Genomic DNA, 9,715 nt, shown 5'->3' with positions numbered 1-9,715 from the left:
CAGCTCTCTGAGCATTGTCCTAGCTCTGGGTTCTTTTACCTCTGCTATGACTTTTGGCTTGGGATGACCAGAACTGAACCCAGTATTCACGGTGAGAGTGTGCTATCAATTTCTATAATAGCATTATTACATTTTCAGTATAACTTTTTTATTCTCTCCTTAATGTGTCATGATATTTTGTTTGCTTTTAATTTATATATATAAATAAATATACATATATTTGGCTGCTGCTGCACAAAGAGAAGAGGTTTTTCACTGACTGGCCCACAATGGTGCTGAGATCTTTTTCCTGAGTGGCTACATTTAATTTAGAACACAGCAATGTGTATAAGTAGCTCCAGTTATGCCTTCCAGTATGCGTTAACTTGCACTTGTTATCTGTCACCATGCTGACCAATCAACTAACTTTTGTGGTCCCTTTGGAATTTCTGTTTTCAATAACCAGCAAAATGTTGTGTCATCTGCACATTTTGCCACTTCACCCTTCATCTCCTTTCTTGATTACTCATAAATAAACTAACAACACTGATTCTAGCACAGCACTTTGGGGCACCTCATATTAACATTTTGCCATGTTGAAAATTGACCATTTGTCCCTACTGTTTATTTTCTGTCTCTCAACTAGTTTCTAATCCATTGCAGTATTTTATCTCTCATGCCATGACGATTTATTTCCCTCATTAGCTGCATATAGAGGACTTTGACAAAGGCTTTTTGAATAGCTAGATAAATCATATCAACCAGGTTGTCTTTATACACCATTTTGTTGATATCTCTAAAGAATTCTAAAAAATTAGAGCGATGCAGCTTTCCTTTACACAACCTGTGCTGGTTTCTCCCTAGCATAGCATGCTCATCTAAGTTATATTATAACTCTACCTGGTAGCGATATGAGTGTAATTTTCCCAGGATCACTCATAGCACCTTTTTCAAGAGAAGTACATGTGCAAACCCCCAGTTCTCTTGTAGAAAAGTTGATTTTAATGAGATGACATATTTTTGTTAGCAGCTCAACTTCACTCCTCCATTCCTTCAGAATTCCTTGATGAAATATCATTGGGTGTTAGTGACTTGCTCTTTTTTGGTGGATCAGTTTGCTCCAACACGTCCTTTTTTGACACCTCAGTCTGATTGCATCTCATCTTGGTTACCTGAATAAAGTAGGTCTGGGTGAAATCTCTCTCCAGCATTGTATGCAGTGAAGGATGATGGCAAAGAAACCAAGGCTGCTCTGTCTTATCCTCCTTAACTGCTTTCCTTACTCTCTGGTAATACAACAGATGCTCCTAATCTTTTGCAGACTTCTTGTTCCTAATATTCTTAAGGAATTTCTTATTGATTTCTATGTCTTTAGCCATTTTGCTGTTCCATTTGGTTCTAACCGTTCTAATTTCCACCTCACATTTTATTTGTGGCAGTCTGTGTTCCTTTCTATGGTTGTCCCTTAGGTTGGATTTCCAGGTCTGAAGGGATAACTATTTGGCTCCAATAACCCCTACAACCTTGCCAGTTAACCAGACTGCTTTGCGCCTTGCTTTCCGCCATCCTTTTTTTGTCTAGGAGCTGTGAAGGGGTCCGCTCATTACAGGGGCAACTCCTTGTGACTGGGTCTAGGAATTAGCTCTCTCCCTGTCTGGTGCCCCCATTTGTCAGTTGCTTATGCTGTGGCCCCTCTCCATGATTTGGGGTGCTCCCTCTTTGTGATCCAGCCCTCCGACTAGGTCATGATATAGTCCCACCAAACTGTCCAGATGCTGCCTCAGCCAGTCTTCCAGTTCACATCTCCTGGCCCTAGGTCCCTTTGCCAGTGTCTGGTAGGGGAACCTGGGGCTGCCTGCTATTCCGGTTCCAACCCAGAGACCCTATGACTAGCAGACTGAAACCCTATTGCTGTTTGCTGGGCATCTCCCTACCATACCTCTCCTAGCCTATCCTTGGTTTATCACCAGAGATGACTTTGTTCTTCATGGCTACTCCACCCTTCTCAGCCCCTTGCCAGACTTTCCAGTCCAGGGCAGGACTCTGGGTCTTACTTTCCTGATGGATCTCCTTCTTGTCCCTGATTAACACCTTTTCCCATCCAGGGAGTGACTGCAGTTCTCCTCCTTGCAGCCTCTTCCTGTGCTCACTTCCAGGCTTATGCTACTAGCCCAGCTCCTCCCCCAGCTGGGCTTCTTCAGCCATTAGGTCCTGTCAGTCTCTGGTTCCCCTCCAGTTGCAGCATCTAAGGTTAATTGGCCTCTCCTTCCCCACATTAACCTGCTCAGGGCTTGTGTGGGACAGATATCTCAGCACAAGGGCATGCATGCCTTCTGTAACTTTGATGGGCAGCTTGCCATTGACTTCAGTGGGGCCAGGATATCACCCCAGAAGCCTCCAGGATGAGTCTAAGGATTGTAGTATCCTGGGTTTTGACTTTAGTGTCTTTTTGACTGGTTTCCTCTTTATTTCTTTAAATCCCCTTTTCTAACATTTAGCCCGACAGTGGTCACTTTTGGATAATGGCTCCCCAGAAGATGTTGCTCTAGTTCTATGGAGATCCCTATTTCTTAGTGGCTCCGTTATGGCTATGTCTTGAACCAGCTCCTGTGGATTACTGAGGAGTAAGACTCCAGTTCAGCAAAGCACCTAAGCACATGCTTACAGGCCAGATCGTCAAAGGCATTTAGGCACCTAACGCCCATTTATTTCAATGGGAATTAGGTGCCTAAAATCCTTTGAGCATCTGGGCTTAAGTGCTTCACTTACTCAGGGCATAATCTGAGAATAGCCTCTTCTTGGCTGTGGCTGCCACGGACATAACCTTAAAATTTCCCACCCAAGTTAGCACCAGACACAGCTCCACTAGCAGAAGCAGCAATGGGAGAACTTGTGCAGACTGGCTGCCAGTATTTGAACCACCATCTCATCTAGCCGTGCTCAGAGCAGGTTTGGATGATACTATGGGTAAAACTCTAGCAGATGCCAGTGCCTCGTCTCTACTAGCACCCTCACTATTGCTACCCTTGGTGGAGCTGTGTTAGTGACAGCAATGGTGAGAAACATTAAGGAAAAAGGTTTCGCGTAGGCCCAGACAACGTTTGCTTTCAAACTAGCTGTTCTAAGAAGTTTCTCCTGTAAACCATGTCCCAGTATGACCAGTTTATGCGTAGGTAGCTAAAAACACTCGTTATCACTGTTGTATTAGATTTCTTGCTCAGCTGATCTCCCTCAGCATGGGAGCACATGAGCACAACACATACACACATACTGAGTGCTATTTTCTGATCGAGAGGCTGGTAGCACCACCTTCATCATAGATTTTGTGTTCTAGCATTTGTATTCCTACTGCTTTCATCGGATAGTCCTCTCTGTGCAGAAGTGTTCTCTTTAGATTCTATAGAATCTTTTACGCTTCCACTTGGGCCCCCAGTTGGTTCTTCCTGTATAGTTCATACCAAAGCATGACAGTATCCCATTTGATTTTGTTTGTTTCAGAAATGTCTGTTATAACAAGCGCCTGTCCCATGGCCAGGCATTCTAGTTCACGTCTGTTTGTCTTATGCTTCCCACATTGGTCTATGAATAGTTATAGCTGTTATTTATGACAGGGCACCTATTTTAATTAGCACCTTTATCTGACACCCCTGTTACTTTTCTAGAAAGTCCCTCTTTGATTCAGCTCTGCCTTTCCTCTGTGGCAGCTGAAATTTCTGTCCTATTATCAAATAGAGAGTCAACTTTGTAGCCGTGACATCGCCAACAGACACCTTGCTCCAACCTGAATGTGCCTTGACAACTGTCAGCTTTCTCTCTGCTTGTAGGCTAAATAAATCTTTGCACTTTGCTGCACCAGCAGCCTGGTTCCACTTTAGTTAAGGTGGGGCCCGTTACTTCTATAGCAGCTCTCGCCTTTCTCAAAAGTGCCTTGGTGTCTTGCATTTAGACTGTGAGCTCTTTGGGCAGGGATCCTCTCTTTGTGCTGTGTTTGTACAGCATCTAGCACAACAGGTCCTGGTCCAGGCCTAGGGCTCCTAAGTGCTACCTCAATACAAATAATAGATACATACTACAAACAATGTACATTAGCTCCTTCTTCTTTATAATGTTTTCTCATCCATGTGCTGTGCCCCGGATGGTCCTTCTGTCTAGCTTGCCCTTTGTGAGGAACTGGAAGCATTACAGAGAAAGCAACCATAAAAGCCCTAGATTTAAGCCTTCATCCCAATAATCTAAGTTTAGCTTCCAGGAACTCTCTCTCATACCAGGAACGCAGCACTCACTAGCCGTGGTCTAGGTGTCTCGGCGGCTCCACCACCTTTGCCCCAAGTTGGCAAGTCACTGGATGGTTCTTAAGCCCCCAAAGGGAATGAAACATAAACATCACATTTATTGTTCACAATCAGCTTTACAAAAGAAAAATATATATGATACATATACACACGCGCGCACGTGGAATCTCATGTCACGGATGTACAAGAGAGAGCGAGAGAGAGCGAACGGCTTGGTCTTTCCCCCTCAGTCATGGTGCACTAAGGTCACAGTGTTTTACAATTTGAACATGATTGTATTTGAGCCCCTCCCCCCCAATACATCTCTCCCTCCAGCAGGGACTAGCTGCATCTTAGTGTGAGCATAGGGCAGCTAGAGGAGAGGCAGGGGATCCAGTAAGAACAGATACTAGAATAATCCAGGAAACAACAATGCATTTGTCTGTCTCCCCTGCACCCTCACTTCCCCATGCTGTGTAGTTGAGAGAGAACAGGGAAAAGATCCAGCAGGTTCAACCACCAGACAAGGAAAGTGGAAGGTTTTGAGGAGGGGGAAGAAAAACACGACACGGGCAATCACAAAACCCCAAAATACCACTTCCCCCACCACACACAATTGTGTATGCAGACATCAGTGGCTTCACGCACCTTGGAAACACTGAGTGATCAGGCACTCCAAAGGAAAATGAACGCTCCCATCCGCAGCTTCAAGTTCAGCAGCTTTCCACCCCATCCCTACCCCCAAGCCTCTTCCCCTCTAAGGGTGCTGGCTCTTTCCCTGTGCTCTGGTGAAAGTCCATCACCAACTCCCCTTTTCGCCCCACACCTGCTGTGCTATGCTGAGCACCTAAGAAGCACAGGCAGGCTACCTCCACATGTGATTAGCAGGTAAAGGGGCTATGGAGCAGGTATGACTACTCAGGACTGGACTATCTATCCCTTGGGCTATTGTTTTCCCTTCATTTCTGTACTGTGGCCCCATGGAATTCATCTTGGATTCCATCTACTCTCCTTCTTGCTCTTTAATGTCGTCTCCCCACAAGCTGTTGACCATGATCTGGGAAACATGCCCAAGGGAGCACCTCTTCCCCCTTTCCTTTGGTTTGCTTACTACAGAGGTGGCACCCACCACTTGGTGGCAGGAGCGGCTCTACACATTTCGCCTCCCCAAGCACGGCGTCATGCTGTGGGGGGTGCTCTGCCACTCGCCGGTCCCAGTGGACGCTCCACAGGCATGCCGCTGAAGGCAGCCTGCCTGCTGCCCTCTCGGCAACCAGCAGAGCACCCCCTGCGGCTTGCCGCCCCAAGCACATGCTTGGTGTGCTGGGGCTTGGTGGGCAGCACGGGAAAGCAGTGCCCTCGCTAACACAGCCTTGCTAGCCCTTGCCCTACTTCCAACTGCCTTTGAACTTGATATGCAGACCCTTTTCTGTCTCAAAGATCCTCCACCAGAGGGCAGCACAGAGTCTAGCAATGCCGGTGCAACAGCCAACCATGAGCGCTCCCACCAAGGAAAATACCCTCTGCCCCAAGCCTACCAAGGGGAGTCAGTGAAGAAGGGAAATGCAGCTTGTTGGCCAAATGGAAAGAGGAAGCATATTAGCTCTATTTCAGAAGAGACTCCAGTTGCAACCCTGAGACCAGGGTGTAATGGCTTGCTTTGCTTTTTCCCACCGAGGGCTGTAACTGAGGCCTTTGCAGCAGCAGAGAGGGGAACAGCTGGTTACTGACTCCGCATCTAAGTGTTCAGGGTCAGATAAAATACAAGAAGAAGCCTTCACACCCCAAAGGATCTGATTCATCTCTCACTATACCAGTGACAATCTAAAGCAACTTCAGTCAAGTCAGTGGAGTTACATCAGGCTGGTGCCTGAGAGAGAAGAATCAGGCCCTGAACTTGTTTTAGGGGGAAAGAACTGTGATCATTGTTTGCTTTTTGTCTGCATGCTTCCCTGTCCTGGCTGCAAGTAGGACATGCCCACCCCAAATCCCTGCACAGGGAAAGAAGGCTGAGCAAAGGAACACACCACCCAGTGGCAATCCCAGCTTTGAAAAGCTGCATTCTGATTGGCTCAGAAAGAACACACCAGGTTCTATGCTACAGCCAATCAGATTTGGACCTGGTGCAAATGAAACTCAGTTGACTACAATGGAGCTGCTTTAACATAAACCAGAGTTTAATCTGGCTCAATCTCTCCATACACACAGTAGATGAAATATATAGCACAGAAAGAGAATGCATGTTGGTGTGGTAGAGAGGCGGGATCAGCATGGGATGACCATATTATTCCTGGGTGGCACAGCTCTGAGTGAGTTATTCAGGTCATCCTAATTCAGTACAAACAGAACACTCAGATCACCCCACCTCATCAGAGAGTCTGTTTAGGCCACAGAAAAATGCTTTAAGAAATGGTGGAGAGGTTTTAACAACATTATTGGAACTACCTTGTATCCCTCTTCCCTGCATACCAGGAGTCTTACTGTACACGACTCAAAGGCAGGGTGAAAGTAAAAGACAGAACACAGTTCCATCCCTCCTGCTAAAAGCAGAGGGAGCACTCCCCTTTCTCTCTCTGCTTTGAGCAAATGGTGCGGCTCCCAGCTCCCCTGTCCCTCTACCCCAGAGCAGAGAAAGCTCCTATGCTGTTTCCATCTACTTTTTTACAGCCCAGAGGGAAAGATCAACTTGTGCTTTTTTAAAACCTCTAAAAGGCCTTTCTAATCCACCGTCACACCATGATTTTGAGGCCAAGCTACCTCCTGATCTATTAGAGTTGGAAACAAAAACTCCTTGACAGTGGCAAAAGCATCGGATTTTAACTTTGGTGTGTCCCAAGATATTGGCCCTTGTCCATGGGTGGGCATCCTGAGCCTCCAGCTTTGTAATTTTGGTGAGGGGAACATTCTAGAGCAGGGAGACTTAGGGAACATTTCTTGGCAGGTTGGCTGGTTTTTAAAGGCAGCTGTTTAAATCACTTCAGAGGTTTGGAATGTTAGGAGTATTTCTAATGGAGATGGCTTATTGGGCAGAGTGCAGGGGAGGAACCCAACAGTGCCTGATAAATGCATCTTTCATGTGGCTATCACCACTCCCTATATAGTATAAATGTGTGTGTGTGTTTGCATTTACTGTATTCTTAGGAATAAAAAGAGTTTGCTGATGAGAGTTTGAGTCATATTATATAAATATAGCTATACAAAAAGAACATATCAGTAAAGTTGGCATTAGTTTTGCCACCCCTCCTATTGGTTGTAACTACCTGCTTTCCGAGAAGATGTAAGACATATTTGATTGACTGGGATTGGAGGGGGTTGATGGGTAGGGACAGTAATAGGTTGAAGGCAATGCTGTCAAGTAGCTTTAGGCCCTGCATTTAAGTGTGGTAAAAGCATGGCCTAACAAAATCAACTACGACAAATGTCAGGGCATTGGGGCAAAAAACAATGCTTTTCAAGGAGGACTGGCCTATTGAAAATCCAAACACAACAGCATCAGGCTAGGGTATGGGAATTAGGAAGTGAAACTAACTAAAGCAGAAAATGAAACTGACTAGGCTTGTTTTGTGGTCCCAGCTCAGTGACATGCAAAAAGCAAACAAATTGCATCCATAAGGATAAGGCAATCAGGCTGGGATTTGCAGAAGAGCCTAAAGGAGTTATGTGCCCAAATCCCATTGAATTTCAATGAGAGCTGAGTGCTTGGCTCCCCTAGGCTCCTTTGCAAATCCCAGTCAAAGGCCTGGTCTACATTTAAAAGTTTTACAGGACATCAATGTTGCATGGGGATGGGTGTGATTTTTTTTTTTAACCAAAATAGTTATATTTGTACCAGTGTAAAGTGCCGTATACAAGAATAGCTTATTCTGCTTCCTGAACCAGAATACGCCAAACCAGTATAAGTATTTTGATACCAGTATAACTGCATCCACACTACAGTCGGGGTTAGTTTGTTTTGTTTGCTACTTTAACTATACTGGTACAGTTAAACCAGCAAAACTTTCTGGGGTATGCAAGCCCTTTGCAAGTTCTAACTCTGTAGGCTTCAGTACTAGGAGGGGCTAGCAGGCATAACACAGTTAGGGCTTTTGTTTTAAGTCTGTGGGACAGATTTACCCCCTGCATCCGCAGGCAGTTGCAAATTGTACCAGGCTGAGGGGAGAGCGCACCTCCAGGAGAAGGCAGTTAGTGCCCCCATTGCGTGCTTCACGGCGGGGTGTGGATGCGGGGGTCCACACAGTCTGCCCGCAGCTCCTGCACACTGAAGCTACACCAGCTGTTACCCAGTCTTGCTTTCACCCTTCCCCTACACAGCACCATTCACTTCTGAGACTGGATTTATCCCAAGCAAGGAGTTCCTTGCATCACCCTCCCTCCTGTTTTAGGCTGACTTCCTCCCCCTGTGAGCTCTCCACCAGCACCTGGGACAGTGGAATGAATCTGGCCCTGTGAGTTTTGTGTTGACAGTCTTCCTTTCAGGTGATTTAAAAGGGACGTGGGAGAAGTGGAGGGAATGAACAATCCTATTTTAAGAAAGGAAACAGAAATGGGACAGCTTTTGAGAATGGATCAGGGGCTTGTTCTTGTCTCCCATCGTTCAGAGGCTACAAGACTTTTTCATGTAGTGAATATTAAGTCTGAGTTTCTCAAATCTGTCTACAGGATGTCGAAGCTCAAATTAAATGGGATTTGAGCAGGGGTTCTCAAACTGGCGGTCAGGACCTGTCAGGGGGTCGTGAGGTTATTACAAGGAGGACTGCGAGCTGTCAGCCTCCACCCTAAACCCTGCTTTGCCTCCAGCATTTATAATGGTGTTAAATATATAAAAAAGTGTTTTTAATTTATAAGGGGGGTTGCACTCAGAGGCTTGCTGTATGAAAGGGATCACCAGTACAAAAGTTTGAGAATCACTGGATTTGAGCATGTAAATGCCCCTAGGCAGCTGTGAGAAACTCAGCCTTAAAACATTAAGTTCTACCCAGGATGAGTTTGGCCCAGTTGTGGCAAGAGGAAATGAACAAAACCTGGTGAGTCCTCTGTGGAACTCAGGTGTTGGTAGCTATAGGAGACGGGAGGAATCCAAGGGGAATCTCAGCTGGCAGGACTATGGAGCTAATATTTGGAGGAGAGTTTATCACTGTGACACTCCCAGTGGAACATGGAGTGACCAGAGAAATATTAGCTTGGGTATTCCCAATCAGCCAGTAGTTTTCCCAGGACCAGTGCCCCCCAAGCTAGGCTCTATGGCCTTTGCAGTTCCACACAGTACCCACGCCAGACTGGCAACAGGATGTGAGGAGAGGAGAAATGTTGGCTCGGGAGTTCTCAGTGTACCTAAGGCTCCCCCATCCCCACACCAGCATGGCCCCCTGGTGGTGCCATTGTATGGATGGTTGGTGGAGAACCTTGCCACTCACTTGTTACCTGTCAAATAGGCCTTAACTGGCACAATAAAACAAACAGCATCA

This window comes from Chelonoidis abingdonii, chromosome 1, assembly GCF_003597395.2.
Source record: "Chelonoidis abingdonii isolate Lonesome George chromosome 1, CheloAbing_2.0, whole genome shotgun sequence".
Taxonomy (NCBI): Eukaryota; Metazoa; Chordata; order Testudines; family Testudinidae; genus Chelonoidis; species Chelonoidis abingdonii.
This window is presented reverse-complemented; position numbering follows the sequence as displayed.